The sequence below is a fragment of the Eulemur rufifrons genome, chromosome 8, assembly GCF_041146395.1.
Source record: "Eulemur rufifrons isolate Redbay chromosome 8, OSU_ERuf_1, whole genome shotgun sequence".
NCBI classification, from domain to species: Eukaryota; Metazoa; Chordata; class Mammalia; order Primates; family Lemuridae; genus Eulemur; species Eulemur rufifrons.
In genome coordinates, this window is record NC_090990.1 from 74474771 (window position 1) to 74494931 (window position 20161).

A 20161-nucleotide genomic window follows, 5' to 3' on the forward strand; every position below is an offset into this window, starting at 1 on the left:
CATTCCCTAATTGGTTGAAAAAGTAAATGTGTGATTGATTATCTGAGCAATATTTTTTATGATTTCAGGATCATATTGTAAAAAGGCAATCTTTTGGTATGAGAAATATATAGATTTGAATCCTGGCCCTAATATTTTCTAGACGTGTGACCTGTACAATTTACCTACAGGTTTGTGTGAAGATTAAAAGGGATCACAAAATTAAAATACTTCATATTTAAACACCTAATTCTGGAACATAATTTCAGAAAATCTTAAGAAAATCTCAAGAAAATCTTAGTTTTTTCTTCTCATCTTCATTTTACCTTTCCAGAATTAAATTGTATCTCTTGAATCAAAAAAGGAAGGACTAGAGTAATTAAATTAGCTCAAGCATTATAACTGAACCATTTTTCAAATAGTTTGTCTTGAATATTTGTACTTTCAAAATGTAAATGACTAAGGACTTCTGTGAAATTTACATTAGAAAGTTTTATGTAATAGTCATCTCTAGTCAAATGTAAGATGTATTACTGCATCATTTACTCTTTCCTAAACCTTACCCAACTCCATACATTTTTTTCTTCCTGATCTATAGTTCTCTAATCTATCCACTTCTATTAAGATCTCTACTGATTCCACATTGGTGAATTACCATCATTTCTTATCTGAGCTACTGTACTAATTTCCTAACCTATCCACATCCATACTTGTCCCATTCCAGATGTAGTGAGTGAATTTTTCAAACATAAATCTCATAGTGTCATTCTTTGTTCAAAACTTTTCTAAAGGACAAATTAGAAGCTATCATGCTCTGTAAGGCTCAATGTGAGATCTGGCTCCTACCTACCTGTGCGATGTCATCTAGAGACACAACTCCTGGTTCTCTACACGCCTGCCACACACATACCTCCTTCTCACTCTTCCAACAGTATTAGTTTACCATGACCCACAGCAGGAAATAATTTTACATCAGAAGCCAGTTTACACGGTTAGTATATGTTATGTTTGTATGTGGTATGTATTTGAGAATGCATTTGTGTTTCATAAAACAAGTTCTGGCTAAGGATCCGTGTGATGTACGTGAATTTTTTTTATTCTATTCCAATTCATTTTTTAAAATGCTGGTTGCAATTCACCAAATTGGTTTCATACATATAATGGGTCATGACTCCACAGCTTGAAAAATACCAATTGTTCAGCTCAGCGTCCTGTCTCTATGCACTTCCATTTGTCTGGAATATTCCTTCTCCTTCATTTATTCATTCTGATCCCAGCTCAAAGACCACTTCCTCAAATAAACCTTCCTGGACCATCCTCACCACCCCCTATAACCACCACCACCAGTTAGAACAGAATCTCCTGTTAGATGCTCTATAGCTGTGGCCCCCAACCCTGGGCTGTGGACCAGTCAGTACCCATACCCATCTGTGGCCTGTTAGTAACCGGGCTGCACAGCAGGAAGGAGAGAGAGCAAAGCTTCATCTGTATTTATAGCCATTTCCCATTGCTAGCATCACTGCCTGAGCTCTAGCTCCTGTCAGATCAGTCACTGTCTCCCATCACCCCAAAATGGGACCATCTAAGTTGCAGGAAAACAAGCTCAGGGCTCCCACTGATTCTGCATTATGGTGAGTGATATAATTACTTCATTATATATTACAACGTAATAATAATAAAGTGCACAATAAATGTAATGTGCTTGAATTATCCTGAAACCATGTCCCACCCCACCCCCAGTGGTAAAACTGTCTTCCATGAAACCAGTCCCTGGTGCCAAAAAGGTTGGGGACTGCTCTCTATAGCATCCTGTACTTTTCATCACTGCACTTATGACAGTTCAAATAGATGATTCATGTCTTCCCATCTAGACTATAATCTATAAGAAATCAAGACCACGTCTGTTTGCTAACTCATGTGTTCTCTGCTCACAGCACAGTGCTTAGCATATAAGGGATGAACTACTCAAAACTATTTGCAGAATGAATAATGAATTTACAAAAAGAATGGACTTATAAAGTTTCAATTAATTTTTATGTTAATAAAAACAAAAATAGTTAACTCTGGGGATGATGAAATGTTTTGAAGTAAAAACAAATTTTTTAAGAAATCTATTTCTAACCTAGGCACTCTCTGAAAAACGCTTGTTCTCTTCCCCCTCTTCCTGTCTCCCCCTCTTCTTGCAAAGATGCCCCTTCAAGATCCAGCTGGATTAGCTTGGCATGGTGGCATGCACCCATAGTCTCAGCTACTGTGGAGGCTGAGGAGGATGGATCGCTTGAGCCAGGAATTTGAGTTCAGCCTGGGCAACAAAGTGAAATCTCATCTCTTAAAGAAAAAAAAAAAAAAAATCTATCTCTACAATGGTATCTTTAAAAAAAAAAAAAAAAGTATACGAAGGTGAGTAAAGACAAGATTACATAAAACTGAAATCAAAGTTGGATTTCTATTATTGTTTCTCCTGATTATCAAACATGGAGCCTCAACACTTTCCTAATAGCTAAAGTTCCTTTATTCAATATCCTTTTGTTAATCTCAAATTATTTCTAAGAATGTAATTTCTACACTTAAACTAGTTCTACACTTAAACCATTAATCCTTAAATATGTAGATCATTTCTAAAATGAACCTAGGGCAATTATTGAGCACAATTATTACACCTAAGCCTACCTTCCCACCAACAAAAATAAAAAATTCAAGTGCCTTATTTGGGCAGCTATTTTACAAATCACTAATTAAAAAAGCTATTGGCCTAAAAAATCTTATTATTTTTGCAGTTTATTTAATAAGGTCATTCTGTTTAGTTCTGATAGCTTTTAAATTCAGTAAATTAGAGAACTGGTCACTGTCACTGGTAAAGACGGTTACAAAACTTAAAGACATATCACAGTTTCGCCTATTTCCGCAAAAAAACTTACTTTAAGTGACTATGTGACAAAATAGTAACGCAAAGTTGTAAAAAGTATCTCAAAAATGCTTGAACATTTTCAGAGAAGACTAAGAAAATATGTAAAAAAAAAAAAAATTGAAACAAAATCAAAAACGCGTGACAGGGAGAGAAGGAACTAAAAAGGATTAAACTATACCTCTCAGCATTATGATGATTAGTGTGCTAATTTTGTTACATAGTCTTTACTACTTTCCATATTTCAAACTGAAAAAAGGAAACATTACAAATGAAAAAAAATCTCTAAAATAACCAACCAACTTAATCCAAGCTTTCATAATTGAACTGTGGTAATGAGAAAATTTCTCATGTGCCAAAATGAATAATCTCTAGTTGGTGGTAACATAAAATGTAGTTACTAACAGATTGCAACTGGCCATTTAATTAAATTAGGTAATAATGAATGGAAAGTACTTAGGAGAATGTCTGGTTCATCATGAAGGCTCAACAGCTATTAACCATTATTACTAGCAGTGCTTTATTGTGGGAAATTGTTTTTGAACGTATTTAAGTAATAAACAAGATGTGGCTTCACTACAATAAATCTGTAGATTGTAAGCAAGAAATAGAGGATTGGAAACAACTCCAGAAACTTAACTGACTTGTGGAAAACTACTAAAAGGGCTAAGTGAAATTTGAACTATGTAAACAGACTGTTGAGCAAAATATTTGTGAAACTATAATTCTGGTGCTTCTCCTCCAACTTCAAACCACCAACATTAAAAACATGTATCATCTACTTCTCAAAGAATTCTGTAGCAAGGAGAAATGTACTATGCAAAAGTACTTTCTCTGTACACTGTAAACTCTAAGTAATATATGCATTAGAAATTTGGTCACAAACTTCCTGGTCCCCTAGAACATCGCTTTTTCAAGACTTTAGTAGCCCGTGTTAATCAAATGTTCCATTTTCCATGCACTCCTCCCCCAAAATACAGTAAGGAAATATTTTCATTTTAGGCACTGGGCTGTCTAATTGAAGTGTGAAACTGCCACAAATATATGTACTTAACAGTATCCATCTTTACCATTTCTGCCTGAGGAAAAACTGCCAGATTTTTCAGAAATCTGCTGTTTCAGCACAATTTCTGATTTGGTAAGAATCTATTTTAAAGATGCTTAAAAAAATTAGAAGAGTTCATTCTGAAGGTATTTAATTATATTTTTAAAAAGCACTCCTCACAAAAACAGAATAGGGACACGTGAGAAACAGTTTTATCAATAATATGCACACAATTTCTAAAGGAAGGTGTATAGCACACATACACTTCATTCATTTCTGTGCAGTCTGAACCCAGCACACTTTAAAAAGAGGAAACTGCCCAGCCTCCCACGCCTCCAAAATGTCTAGCATTCCTGGCAGAGAAGGCTCTCCTTTGAACAGCCAAAACTACCCAATGCCAAAGAGCACGTTCCCCATTCCAGGATTTAAATGAAGAGGGAAGAACAGAGTAACCAAAAGGGGCAACGACGCTGACAACAACGGAGAAAGGATACATGACAGACAAGAGATACACGAGTAGTGGGATGGAGACAGATGGAGAAAGGGGAAGGGGCACTCAGCTCCTGTCTTCAGCAGGTAACACTCTGCCCTCAGAAAAGGTTTGAGACCAATACCGTCTGAGGAAGACAGTAAAAAAATACAATAAAATAAAGACACGAGGCTCGTCAGTCACTTAGGACTCCACCTTGAAACGTCCCACTTCAGCTCACCCGTCCAAAATAAATTGAAAAAAAAATTTTTTTTTAATGAAAACCGTCAAACCCCAAAGCATGTCCACAACAGAACTGGGATAAACCACAGAGACAGAAGAAACCTCGAGAAGAAAGCCAAAAGACAGAGACGAGGAGAATGCACGCCAGAAAGACTAAAATATCTCGGGAATGAGAGCCCCGTCGGATTGAGAACTGCAGTCAGGGCCGGCAGGAGAAAGACGACGGGATCAGAGGCAAGACCACAGACTCCGCAGTGGTCAAGAGTACAGATTCTGTAGCAAAAGCGCCTGGAGGCTGCCGGTCACTAGAGTGTGTGCTTGGGCAGGTTTTTAACCTCAGTTTTCCCTTGTGAAAAATGAGTTGACTAATCATGGACCTGTCCTGAGGATTAAGAGTTAAAATGTGCAAAATTCTTAGAACAGCAGGCGCTCAGTGGTACGGACTATGTGTTCGCTTTTATTTTATGATCAGCATCATCTGCTCTGGGCCACCGCTCGCGTCCTCCCCGCTCGGCCGCTTCGGCCTCCCAGGCGCGCCCCTCGCCGTGCTCGGACACTCCTCCCCGAGGACCCCCGGCCTTGCCGGCAGGCGCTGGTCCCCGGCGCCGCGGCGTGGGCCGCTCGGACCCTGGACGGCAACTTGCGGGCGCCCGCCGCGGCGACCCCAGCCCGGAGCCGCAGCTGCCCCACACTCACCGCGGCGCTCCATCCCGCGTTCTGGACGCGGACGCCCATCCAACGCTCACCGCCGCCGCCGCAGCCACCGAGGGCTGGAGCTCGCCGCCCCCATCCCCCACGGCCCGCGGACAACCGACCAAGCCGCCGCCGCAACTACCGCCACGACCGCCCCGGCCACAGCGGTCCCGCCCCGAGAGCCCAGCCCATTGGCCAGCGATCGCGGGGGCGGGGCCTGGCGCGCGCAGCAGGTGGGGGCGGCGGCTCGCTTGCGCGCGGGTTCTCAGCTGCGCCCCAGCCCGACACTATCCCCCAGGTCGCAGGGATGTGTTGGCCGCCCTTGCGCTTGGAGCAGGGCAGGCGCAGCGACTTGGAGAAAAGTACCCTGATGACTACATGCGGCTAATGGGCACTCTCTGATGACCAATCTACATTTCTTCTAAGGTAATTCTTTGGACCACGTTTTCCCTCTCTCTTCAACTCTCTTGGGGTGGGGGGGTTCCACACACAGGTAAAGTGTGACACAGGCCTGGCCCAACACCTTTCCAGAAGAATGAACTCCCTCAAAACCAGCCAACTACTCTGCCTTTGTACCACTTAGGCCTATCTTACTTTCTTCAACTGCACTCTCGAACTCACCTCAGAATGAGCGAAAAGCCCAAGATGGCATAAATTAAGGAAAGCAGCAGAGGCTGTAAAGCACATACCTCCCATATCAGACTGCTCTCTGGAACAAACAATTTCATTTATCTCAGTGCTGAAACATTCAGAAAGAACTGAGGAGAAAGGGGGGGCGGCGTGAATAGTGCTGGGGGCAGAGAGAAAAATCATCACACACAGGAGAGAGCAAAAGACACAGTAGTGTGAAGAGGAAAAGGGGAAAGAAAATGGAGTGCAGACATAGGGAGAGAGAAAAGTCAGGGAAAATAAACAGGCGAAGGCAGTAAGAGACCACAAGAAGGAAAATAAAAGAGAGAAAGGAGAGACTACTCACTAGAGACAGAAAAAGGAAGCAAGCAGGATACAGCCAACAAGTAGGATGGTGACAGCAGGAGAAAACACTCATTGACAAAGAAAGAGAAGAGGGACACACCTCTCCTATCTTTGAACCTAACAGAGAAAACAATGTTGGGGAAATAAAACAAAGTTGGCCCCTCAGGTACTACCTGGAAAAGATAAATATGAAAACACTCAGCTCCTTGGTTACTTTAGCTCCACAATGGATTTTTCAGACTCAACTTGCACAAATTTCCCCCTAAAACCACAAATACAACAGTACCAAGGACATGCCACAAATACTCAGGAAAACCAAACTTCCTTCTAACCACGCTGAAAAAGAAAAATGCACCAAGGATTCTCACCATGGAAACCAATGATGCCTGAACTGAAGCAAACTTCTAAGAGGAGACAGAGGAGTCCCCAGGCCAAAAAGAGGCTGAAACAGTGCAACTATGATTTAATCATAAATAAGGTTTTTGGAAGGAAATTTGAGGAAGTCCCTGAACCTCAACCACCCCTTAAGTCTATTTTAAAATTATTTGCACTTATCCACCATTCCCCTTAATAAAGAGTATTGTGTTCCTGATTAAAACAGAACTGGAAACATCACTGACAAGTTCACATGAACAAGTTCCAGATGGAGAGAATGGGTGTGTGGATGGAGGTGGTGGTGTGGCGAAGACAGAAAGGAGCACACAGGAGGGAGAGAAAAGCTGGGAAAGAGAGAAAGAGAGGTATGAGAAGGAGAGAGAGAAATTGTAGAGGGAAGAGAAAGAGAGGGAAAAGAATAAAGAATACGGGGAAATGCAGAGGCAGGGGAAGGTAAAAAAGGGAAAATGATACAGAGATGAAGATAAGAAAGACAAACAGAGGTGATAAAGACCGAGAAAGAGAGAGACTACCCACTGATAGAGAAAAGGAAGAGGGTCACTTCTCACATGCAAACAGTTCTGAGGGAAATGAAGCCAAGTAGGCCCCTAGCTTGTTACCTGAAAAAGATAAATATGAGAACCTGAGTGTCCTTGATTACCAGGCTTCACAATTATTTTTCGGACTTTAATTTTTTAAAATTTACCCATTAAGCTATACCAGTATCAAAAGCACTACTAAAGACATCTAAAAACCAAACATTCCTTCAAACCCCACCAGAGAATGCTGCACCATGGACACTTAGAAACCACTGTTGACTCAAAACTGAAAGATATCAATGGAAAAGAGGAAAAGATTCTGAGAGCCAAGGAGGGTGGGGCCGGGCAACTCTCAGAGAGCTCAAAGGAGCAAAGCCTATACCCCTCATATCTGCTCTGGGTTATTCTTAACATCCTCCACACCAGATCTACTTCTAAACCATTCCAAAACAGACAACTATTGTGCATAGGACCTGATACAAAATGGGTCTTCAATGAATGTCAGATGGTTAAATTATAAGGTTTCTGAGGGAAAATCTGGTCTCAATCTCAATCTTTCTTAAATCTCTTAAAAAATACAATATCTGTCATTCATCCAGAGAATGATGACATTTGGAAATATTTGCAAAAATGGTAGTTCACTTTTAATTTACAAAGGTTATTTTATTAATCCCCCTACTTGCATTTTGTTTAAAGTAATTTTATATCACACAAGTTTTAAGTATGAAAAGTATATTACTGCAATAATACCTTTCTGCAAGTCCAAAATTCTTGGTTTATAATAAAATTGTAAAGTGTTTAAAACCATCAGTGTATCTGTTATAGAAGTCCAATATCTTAAGTTGTCCAAGTTGCAGAAAAATGGAAGCAACATATAATTTTTTTAAAAATTACTTGCATTTTAACCATTTTATATTAATGCCTCTAGTATTTTTTCCTTCTCAAATGGAAATTCACACCTTCTATGATACTGCACTTGAGTCAGTCATTCTGTGCAGCCACAACTTATATATTCCTAAAATCTTCATGTGTTCTCTTCAAAATATCTGTGATATCAGACTGAACAGAATAATGATCTTTCTATCTACAGTGGTGACATCATCAGGATTGTTAATTTTGCTAGATACGTGTCTCAATTTTCCTGAAGTTGATTCTGTAGCATAGGTAGCCTAGTTTTCATAGCAGAATATGAGTTTAAAAACATTTGACAATGTCTGGAGACATTTTTGGTTGTCATAATTGGGATGGGGGATTCTACTGACATCTAGTGGGTAGAGGCCAAGGATACTGCTAAACATCCTACTTTCACAGGAAAGCTCTAACTCTAAAGAATTATCCAGCTCAAAAGGCCAACAGTGCCAAGGTTGAGACACCCTGTTCTAGATCCAACTACCACTTTATAAGCTATAAGACAGAGGAACGCGTTAAATTATACCACAGGACACACCCAGCAAAATCTGGACTGTGGGCCACTTTATAGGGTAAACAACATGATTTCTTCCACAAATAAATTGCAAGAAAAAAGATGAAAAGAAAAATCTCTGGATTAAAAAAATCCTTAAAAGATATATTAAGTGCAGGAATAAATAAGACCAGACTTACCCTTCCATTGTAGTAAACAACTATAAAACTGGACAAAATATATATTGTTTTTCAGACATTGGACTACACACAGTACAGGACTCTGGGAGACAGGATCACAAATGAGGTAAGCCCTACAGTTGTCTCAACTTTCTGCCTAAACGCGCATACTAGACTATGGCACAGGAAGCAGAAGTCAAGCAGAGTGTGGCATTCTTGCTAAGTTCAGGAGATAGGGATCATAGTTCCAGGAGAATGGGGTAGCTAGAATCCACAGGACAGAGTACCAGAGAGGAAGGCTGTAGAAAAAGAAAGAGCTCCAGAAATTTGCATAAGGAATTCCTTAATTCTTTTGCTGAATACTAAATGCACATGTGTAGAGCAAAACTCCATAAGGTTGGGCAAAGAATTTCCAGGGAGCTGTAGCTGAACAATTCGCAGGTTTCCCACAGTGCTAAAAGAACTCTGAGTTCTCGTCAGCCAGATAGAGACCTGCTGAACACCCCGGGGAGATCCTAGAAGGGCATGCCTTGTAGTACATCTAACCTAACTCTAATTAAAAAAATGTATTCTAGACCCACCCCAATGAAACTTCAAAACAAGCACATTTTGTAACCATTGTTAATGAGATAGGGTCTCACTCTGTTGCCCAGGCTGGAGTGCAGTGACACAATCACAACTTACCGCAGCCTCCCACCTCAGCCTCCCACCTCAGCCTCCCAAGTGGCTGGGACTACAGGCATATGCCACCACATCTGGCTAATCTTTAAATTTTTTGTAGAGATGGGGTCTCACTATGTTGCTCACACTGGTCTTGAACTCCTGGCTTCAAGCAATCCTTCCACTTAGGCCTCCCCAAGTGCTGGGATCACAGTAATGAGCCACCACACCTGGCCATTTTGTAATTTTTTTAAAAAAAAGCTGATGTTTAAAACAAAAGTAATAACAATGTGTTGTGGCACTTACAACATATACAGAAATAGAATATATGACAACACAATGAAGGAGGAAGGAAATCAAAGTACACAGTACTGTTCTTAAATCATAGGTGGAGTAGCATAGTATTATTTGAAGATATACTATAAGTTAAAAATGTATATCAAAATCTCCAGAGATAAGTTAATAAGCCAATAGTGGGCATAAATAGAATTTCAAAAACTTAATCCAAAAGAAGGCAAGAAGAAAAAGAAACAAAGAACAGATGGGATGAATAGAAAACAAACAGCAAGATGACAGACTTTAAACTCAATCATAATAATAATTACATTAAATCTAAATACTGTAACCACCCCAATAAAAAGGCAGAGATTCTCAGATTGAGTAAAAAAGTAAGATCAAATTATACACTGTCTATAAAAAAAAAGACTTGGCCAGGCGTGGTGGCTCACACCTGTAATCCTAGCACTTTGGGAGGCCACGGCAGGAGGACTGCTTGAGGACAAGAGTTTGAGAACAGCCTGAGCAAGAGCAAGACCCTATCTCTACAAAAAATAGAAAAATTAGCCAGGTGTGGTGATACATGCCTGTTGTCTCAGCTACTTGGGAAGCTAAGGCAGGAGGATTGGTTGAGCCCAGGACTTTGAGCTATGATGATGCCACTGCACACCAGCCCTGTAGACAGAGTGAGACTCTGTCTCAAAACAAACAAACAAACAAACAAAAAGCCAGACTTGAAATACAAAGACACAGATATATTGAAAGCAAAACAACAGAAAAAGATACACCATGCATCTACTAATCATAAGAAAGTTGAAGTGACTCTATTATGTAGGTATGAGACAAGGAATTACCAAGGATAAAACAATATTTCATAATGATAAATGAGTCATTTCATCATAAAGACAAAGTAATCCTAAAAGCATATGGACCTTAAAATAGAGGTCTAGAATATATGAGGTAAAATCTGACAGAAATCTATGGAAAAATAAGACAAATCCCCAGTGACGGTTAAGATTTCAACAATCTTCTCTCAGTGATTGACAGAATCACAGAAAATCATTAAGGATATAGAAGACTTGAACACCACTGTCAATCAACTTAACTTGATAGACATTCATAGAAAACTCCACCCAACAATGGCAGAATATACATTATTTTCAAATGTACATGGAATAGTCACTAAGATAGACCATACATGGGACCATAAAACAAGTCCCAATAAACTTAAGAGGACTGAAATCATGCAGTGTATGTTCTCTGACCCAGAAAAATTAAATTCGAAATCAGTAACAGAAAGATATCTGGGAAATCCCCGAGTATTTGTAAATAATAAAGCATACCTTTAAAATAACCCATGGGTCAAATTTCCACAAGAGAAATTTTAAAATATTTTGAACTAAATGAAAATAAAAATACATTTCAAAATGTAACGATTATACAGTAAAAGTTGTGGTTAGAGAAATATACAGTTTTAGATGCTTTTTTCAAAAAAAGGGTTTAAAATTAATGCTCTAAGCTTCCATTTTAAAGAAGTTAGAAAACAAAGAGCAATTTAAGTCCAAAGAAAAAAGGAATGAAATAACAATAAGAGCAGAAATCAATGATATAGAAAACAGATGAGAGAAAATTCAGTGTAACTAAGTAGATTCTTTGAAAAAAAATCAAGTAAATTGATATATATCTAGCTAGACTGATCAAGAAATAAAGTGAGAAAACACAAATTACTAACATCATGAATGAAAGAAGAGACAACAGTACAGACCCTACAGATATGGAAAAATGCCTTGGAAGACACAAATGACTAAATCTGACATAAGAAATAGAAAATCATTATATATATTAAAGGATTTAATTAATAACTAAAAATTTCCTCCAAAGAAAACTGTAAACCTAGATAGGCTTCACTGATAAAATCCAGTGAACCAGATAAAATAATCCTACACAAACTCTTGGAAGATAGAGGAGACAGAATACTTCCCAACTCATTCTATGAGGCCAGCATTATTATCCTGATACCAAAAACAGACAAAGACATTACAAAAAGTCAAATCCAACAATGTATAAAAAGAATAATATGTCATGCCCAAAAAGTGTTTATCCCAGGAATGCAAACTTAGTTTAACATTCACTAGAGAAAAACCATGTGATCATCTCAAAAGATGCAGAAAAAGTATCAGACAAAATTCCCTGCCCATTCTTGATTAAAACAGTCAGCAAAATAGGAATAGAATTTCTTCAACCTGATAAAAGGCATCTATAAAAAGCCTACAGCTAACATTATGGTTAATGGTGAAAGACAATGTTTTCCCCTTAAGATTAGTATCAATATTGTTACTGAAGGTCTTCGAGAGTACAGTAAGAGAAAGAAATAAAATGCATTCAGATTGGAAAAGCAGCAAAACTCTTTATTCAGAGACAACATGTTTATATGCAAAAAAATCCTAAGAAACCTATCAATGAGCTACCACATCTAATAAATGACTATAGCAAGGATGCAGAATACAAAGTCAACATACTATAATCAATTTTATTTGTATATACTAGCAACAAACAATTGAACAATAAAATTTTTAAAACCAGTATCACTCACAATAACATCAAAAAACAAGACATTTTTAGGAATAAATTTAACAAAATAGGTGCACGATTCTCAATAGGAAACTATAAAATGCTAGTGCAAGAATTTAAAGATTTAAATAAATCAACAGGTGTATCACATTAAGGGATAGGAAGACTCAATATTCTTAAGATGTTACTATTTGTCAAACTGATCTCAAGCAATCCCAAACAAAATCCCTCCAGGTTTTTCTGCAATTTATATTAAAATGTTAAAGATATGAAATAGCCAAAACAATTTTTAAAAAGAACAAAGTTGAAGGATTTACATTGCTTGACTTCATGATTTACTGCAGAGCTATGGGAGTCAAGACAGTGTGATACTGGTATAAGGAGAGGCACACAGATCAATAGAATAGAATAAAGTCCAGAAGTAAGCCTACTTACAGGCATACCTCAGCGATAATGCTTGTTCAGGTCCAGACTAACACAATAAAGTGAGTATCACAATGAAGCAAGTTACACAGATTTTATGGTTTCCCAGTGCATATAAAGGGTATGTTTACACTATATTACAGACTACTAAGGGTACAACAGCATTATGTCTGAAAAAAAGTACATACTTAAGTAAAAAATACTTTATTGCTAAAAATGCTAACAATCATCTGAGCCTTCAGTAAATCGTAATTTTTTGCTGGTGGAGGGTTTTGCCTCCATGTTGATGGCAGCTGACTGATGAGGGAGGTGGTTGCTGAAAGTCAGGGTGGCTGTGGCAATTTCTTAAAATAAGACAATAACAAAGTTTGCCACATTCATTGACTCTTTTCTTAAGAAAGGTTTCTCTGTAGAATATGATGCTGTTCGATAGCATATAACCCACAGTAGAGCTTCCAAAATTGGAGTCAATCCTCTCGAACCCTGCCACTGCTTTATCAACTAGGTTTACTCAGTATTCTAAATCCTTTGTTGTCATATCAACAATGTTCATAGCATCTTTACCAGAAGTAGATTCTATCTCAAGAAACTGCTTTCTTTGCTCATTTATAAGAAGCAAGTCCTCATAAATTCAAGTTTTATCATGAGATTGCAGCAATTAAGTCACATCTTCAAGGATTCACTGCTAATTCTAATTTCTTGCTATTTCTACCCCATTTGCAGTGACTTACTCCACTGATGTTTTGAACCCCTCTAAGTCATCAAGAGGGCTGGAATCAACTTCTTCCAAACTCCTGTTTATGTTGATATTTTGACCTTCTATTAATTACAAATGTTCTTAATGATATAAAGAATAGTGAATCCTTTCCAGAGGGTTTTCAATTTACTTTGCCTAGATCCATCAGAGGAATCACTATCTATGGCAGCTACAGCCTTATGAAATGTATTTCTTAAATAATAAGACTTGAAAGTTGAAATGACTCCTTGATCCCTGGGCTGCAAAATGGATGTTGTGTTAGCAGGCATGAAAACATTAATCTCCCTATACATCTCCATCAGAATTCTTGAGTGACCAGATACATTGTCAACAAGCAGTAATATTTTGAAAGGAATTTTTTTTCTGAGCAGTAGGTCTCAACAATGAGCTTAAAATATTAAGTTAACAATGCTGTAAGATGTGCTGTCATCCAGGCTTTATCGTTCCATTTACAGAACACAGGCAGAGGAGATTTAGCATAATTCTTAAGGGCCCTAGGATTTTCAGAATGGTAAATGAGCACTGGCTTCAACTTAAAGTCACCAGCACCATTAGCCCCTAACTAGAGAGTCAGCCTGTCCTTTGAAGCTTTAAAGCTAGGCGTTGACATCTCTCTAGCTAGGAAAGTCCTGGATGGCATCTTCTTCCAATAGAAGGCTGTTTCGTCTGCATCGAAAATCCGAAGTTTAGTGTAGCCACCTTCATCAATTATCTTAGCTGGATCTCCTGGATAACCTGCTGCACCTTCTACATCAGCACTTGCTGCTTCACCTTCCACTATTATGTTATGGACACTGCTTCTGTCCTTAATCCTCATGATTCAACCTCTGCTAGCTTCACACTTTTCTTCTGCACCTTCCTCACCTCTTTGTCTTTATAAGAGAGTTAGGGCCTTGCTCTAGATTAGGTTTTGGCTTAAGAGAATGTTGTAGCTAGTTTGATCTTCTATCCAGACCACTCAAACTCTCTCTATATCAGCAATAAGGGTTTTTCACTTTCTTATCATTTGTGTGTTCATTGGAGCAGCACTTTTAATTCTTTCAAAAATTTTTCCTTTGCATTCACAAATTCGCTGTGTGGCACAAGAGGCCTACCTTTCAGTCTATCTTGGTTTTCAGCATGCCTTCCTCAATAACCTTAATCACTTCTAGCTTTTAATTTAAAGTGAGAGATGTGCGACTCTCTCTTTCACTTGAACACTTAGAGTCCACTGTAAGGTTATTAATAGGCCCAATTTCAATATTGTTGTGTCTCATGCGATAGGGAGGCCCAAGAATGGGGAGAGAGATAGGGGAATGGTTTGTTGGTGGAGCAGTCAGAACACACAAATGGATCAATTAAGTTCGATGTCTTATATGGGAGTGGTTCATGGTGCCCCAAAACAATTACAATAGTAATATCAAAGAGCATTGATCACAGATCACCATAACAGACATAATAAAAAAAAAAGTTTGAAACACTATAAGAATTACTAAAATGTGATAGAGACATACTATTAGAAAAATGGTGCCAATAGATTTGCTCAATACAGGGTTGTCACAAACCTTAGATTTGTAAAATATGCAATATCTGAGAAGTGCAATGAAACAAAGCACAGATAAACAAGGTATGGCTGTATGTATCGTCTGCTGAATTTTGACAGAAGTGCGAAAGTAATTCAACAGGGGAAAAAGTAGTCTTTTGAATAAATGGTGCTAAAATAACTTATCCATATGGGAGGGGGGAATGAACTTCTTTATTTCACAGCAAACCCTAAAATTAACTTAACATATGTCATAGACCTAAACATACAACCTGAAACTATCAACCTTTGAATTTAGGACTCAGAAAGGGCAGCTGCCTGTTTTTATAAATAAAAGGCTTCTGTCGAACACAGCCATGTTTACATTTTTTTTTTTTTTTTTTTTTTTTTTTTTGAGGCAGGGTCTTGCTTTGTTGCCCAGGCTGGAGTGCAGTGGCATGATCATAGCTCACTGCAACCTCCAATTCCTGGGCTCAAGTGATCCTCCTGCCTTAGCCTCCCAAGTAGCTGGGACTGTAGACTTCACCACCATACCCAGCTAATATTTTTTTAAATTTTTTGTAGAGACTGGATCTCACTGTGTTGCCCAGGCTAGTCTCAAATTCCCAGCCGCAAGTGATCCTCCCACCTCCGCCTCCCAAAGTGCTGGGATTATAGGCATGGTGCCCAGCCTATATATTGCCTATAACTGATTCTGAGCTACAACAGCAGAGTTGTTGAGGCAGTGTGGCTTGGAAGTCTAAAATATTTACCATCTTGTCCTTTAAGAAAAAGTTTGAAGATCCTTTTCTAAGAGAAAATATGGGAGAAAATCTAGGGAATGGTTTCTCAAACACAAAAAGCAAAAACCATAGAGGAAAACATTGGTGAACCAGACTTCAAAATGTAAAACTTCTGCTCTTTGAATGACAGCCTTGAGAAATGAAATGCAAGCCACAAACTGGGAAAAAAAAAAAAAATCTGACAAAGGATTTATATCCAAATAATATCAAGAATTCTTACAAATAAATAATAAGCAACTCAATAAAATAATGAGTAAAGAAGTGAACATATGCTCCACAAAAGATACACAACTGGGCAATAAGCACAGGAAATAGTGCTCAACATCATTAGTATCAGAGAAATACAAATTTAAACTATGATGAGATAACCACTAAATAGCCACAAGAAATTTTTAATTTTAGTGAGACTGAAATACTAAATGCTGGTGAAGATACAGAGCAAGTGTAATTATAATACAACACTTCTATACAAGGTACATAATCACTTGGTAAACAGCCTGGCAGTTTCTTATACAGGTAAACATATATTTAACATACAATCCAGCAATTTTTATGTACCCAAAAGAAATGTGGCTTATTTAATTAGTAAAGTAATAATAAAAACAAAGAATAAAGTACAAACTTTACATAAAAATCCTTATACGAAAATGTGCTCCTAACCTTCCTTTTAAACCCTCTTGTTTCTTTACTCACAAATGTGCCTTTATGTGCTGTGGCTCATCACCACACTGGAGCTCAATAGGAAATTAAAAACAAACAAAATAGCCTGCAAAGCTTCAAAGCAGAAACACCAAAGCTGGATCAGTACATCTTTGGAACAGGTTGAGCATCTCAAATCTGAAAATCTAAAAATCCAAAATCTAAATTTTTGAGTACCAACATGATACTCAAAGGAAATGCTTGTTGGAGCATTTCAGATTTTGGATTTTCAGATGTGAAATGCTCAACCAATAATAATAATAATAAAAGAAGGTGAGGTTGGAGTAAGCACTTGAAATAGGTGAGGAAGTTAGCCAAATAGATATCTGGGGAAAGGGCAGCCTTAGGAAAACCAGCAGTTCTGCCCAGAAGGGCCTTTCTACCTTCTGTACTTATTAAAATCATTCTCTTACCTCCAAGCTCACACAAAACACTACTTCCAAGAAGCATTTTCATTTCCTCCACTGAAAATAAATTATCCCTCTACTTTCCTGTAGGACATTCAACATACTTTTCCCAGGGAACCCATGATATTATGCTTTGGGCCCTATTTATTTAATATTATCTATTGCCACCAAATAAATGGAAAGGTTCTATAGGACTCTAGCAGAGTAGGATCAAGCTAAATTTTCTGAGTGAATACTGAATGTATCACCAGTGGTACAAGAATGAAAATTCTTCCAAGGTGCCTTCCGGACATGAGCTTTGTTCAGTGTAGTACTAATCCCCTGGGACCAACAGCAGTGGCTGTAAAAGCCCATGTTCCTAGTGGGCTTTTACAGTGGGGAAATTGAAGGTGCTGGGAGGTGGATTTTCTATTTTAGGCAAGTGGGGGGGATTTAATGACAAGCCACCATACATTCCCTGAACAGTGCTTTCTTCATCTCAGCCAAAGTTTTATTTCCTGCCAATTTGGGGACTGAAACATTTTCTACCCAGACCTACCTTACTTTCTTCTAGTTCACTCTTAAACTTTTCTGAGAATCATGAGACATGTACTTGTAAAGCTAACGAAGAAGCCTAAGCATTAGGGCTCCTGACTTGCATGCACAGTTACTACAATACACAGCATTTCTACGTAGGCATTTCCAGCAAATTGTCTAAAGAAATCAGTGAAGAAAGAGATGTAAATCTCCAAGACCCCCATAATTCGTTGTGATTTCTATACTCATTTTAAATATTAACTTTCATATCTGATTTTGAATTTTTTTTCTTTTTCATTTTTTTTCCGTCCCCTCCCCCCCGATGTTTTTTTTTTTTTTTTTTTTTTCCTTAAAGAGGGAACAACTTCTAAACTGAATGAGGAAGCGAGGCTAATTCTCAAAGAAGAGGAGAGAAAAAGGTAAACGTAGAACAAAAAGCTCCTTGGCTATTTTGGCTCCACTGCGGTCCTAACACCCCTCCCCCAAAAGATCCACCGTTAGAAAACATAAGATGTCAAAGATCCAAAAAACACAATGCAGAACTTCACCCTTGGTCTCTTAGGAGGGGTAGTGGTGAGAAAGTGAGATAAACATGTCAGAGAGGCTCAAAGACAAGGAGAGTCCTTGGCTACTCTGTTTCAGCCAAAGCAAGGCCCTCCCCCGGAACTCAAGGTTTCTATCACAGACAGGGGCCAGGACACTTAGAGAAACAAACTCACAGGGATACGCTCTCCTGGCAGGAGCTGCCATCTCCCGGCTTGTCACTCAGTATTTTGCAAAACACACATTTGCCCTATGTCTATGGCTGGGAAAAGGTGGATGGGGTTGAGGGAAGGGGGGCGTTAAGGGACAGTAATAAAGGGAGAATAGAGAGGGGGTGGGAGTGGAGTGAGACGGAGTGACAGAGACGCACCAGAGGGGGCACATGAGAAGAAGGGCAGGAGGCTGTTTTTGCACCTTTTGGTCACCCTCCCCCAAAGTAACAAACAACGAAGGCCTAGGTGAGGTGAAGAGTGATAAGAAAAAGTAAATAAGGAACAAAGGATGTCTGCTATTTTACTCAGCCTTTGCATTTGTAAGACTGAAAATTCAGAAAACCTAACCAAACTTCCAAAAGATTCCCAGTGAGTTGGACGTGAAGACCCAGTGAACGAAACCAACGGGGGAGGGTAAAGGAGCCCCTGAATTTCGCAGTAAGGCGAGCAGCGCCAGTGACTAAAAAAGGGAGAGGGGCTGAGGGACGCTAGGGGGGATCTGGAAGGGAAGGAAAGTCCACCCGACGAGCTTCTCCCCGGCAGCCCCCCCCAGCGTCCAACTCCGAGCGCTCGCCGGGGTCCACTGGGTCCTCACAGCGCCCGCTCGCGTCCCCACCGCTCTTCCCCTCCGACCTCCCAGGCGCGCCCCTCGCCCGGGTCGGACACTCTCCGAGGGCCAGGAGCCCCGAGGACCCCGACCCTGGCCCGCGGGCGCCGGTCCCCAGCGCAGCCCGCAGCCGCCTCCGCTCGGGGCCGCCCAGACCCTAGACGGCAACTTGCGGGCGCCCGCCGCGGGCGACCCCAGCCTGGGGCCGCAGCCGCCACGGCGGGAGCCAGCGCCACCGCCCCACACTCACCGCGGCGCTCCATCCCGCGTTCCGGACGCGGACACCCACCCAACGCTCACAGCTGCAGCCGCCGAGGGTTGGAGCTCGTCGCCCCCATCCCCCACGGCACGCGGACAACCCGCCAAGCTGCCGCCGCAACTACCGCCACGACCGCAGAAGCCACGACCGCGCCGGCCTCGGCCGCCCCGCCTCCCGCCTCGTGCCGCCCGCCCACGGAGCCCAGCCCATTGGCCCGCGCTCGCGGGGGCGGGGAGAGGCGCCCTGCAGCAGGTGGGGGCAACTGCTCGGTCCGGCGCGGGTTGTCAGCTGCGCCCCAGCCTGACACTGTCCCCGAAGTCGCGGGACGTGTCGGCCGCCTTTGCGCTGGGAGCGGGGCAGGCTCAGCGACTTAGAGAAAACTCACCTTTTGCACCCTCCAGCAGGGAGCAGGTCCTCCGTCCTTGTTGTTTAATTGGACATTTTTCTTGTGGACACTATAAATTCCTTCCAATCAGGACTCTGGTCTTCAACTTGTTTTTTCCGCCTTCTTCCTCCACCCTCCTTCCTTTCAAAACAAAAATACATTTTGTGCTTAACTTTACAACTGTTCCACTCTCTTTTGTCTTCAACTGATTGTCATTTTCAGCAAACTCAAAACATCAGCTATTAGGCACAGTACCTGGCACATGGTAGATGTTCAGTAAATGCTATTAATAGTTGACTGTGCCCCCTAACCATGCTATTTGCTTCTTACCATTAAATGTTCCTTGAGTAATGGGACGCATCAATAGAGTGGGAGAAAGGAACAACCAAAATTTCAGCACTTATCTAGATGTTGAATCACACGTCATGTATGGGGGGAAAAGCACAGTGTTTGTATTGAGTAGTGAGAGTATATATTAGTAACACCCGAGAACATACCAAGAATATCCTTCCTGTCTTCTGTGCTGACACATAACAGGCACTCCATGAATATTAGCTAATAAATGGGTAAAATTATGGGAATGGAATTTAGAAAAGTCCCTCAACTTCACTCCCCATTTAAATCTTTTTTCAAAAATTTGCCATGTTCTTCACTCTTCTTCATTAGTCAGGAGGAATATGATATTTGAAAACATTCTCAAAGGAAAACACTAGTTCATTTTCACAATAAATAAATATG

General features: G+C 40.1%; 1 protein-coding gene across 1 annotated transcript in view; it reads right to left on the reverse strand.

Moving 5' to 3' along the window:
• Positions 1-19104, reverse strand: part of ARHGAP29 (Rho GTPase activating protein 29) — a 77097-nt gene extending 57993 nt beyond the window's left edge. Inside the window, exon 1 of the mRNA XM_069480196.1 lies at positions 19030-19104. The gene's annotated coding sequence lies outside the window, so the exon portion shown is untranslated. The remainder of the gene's footprint in view (positions 1-19029) is intronic.
• Between the last annotated feature and the right edge of the window lie 1057 nt (positions 19105-20161).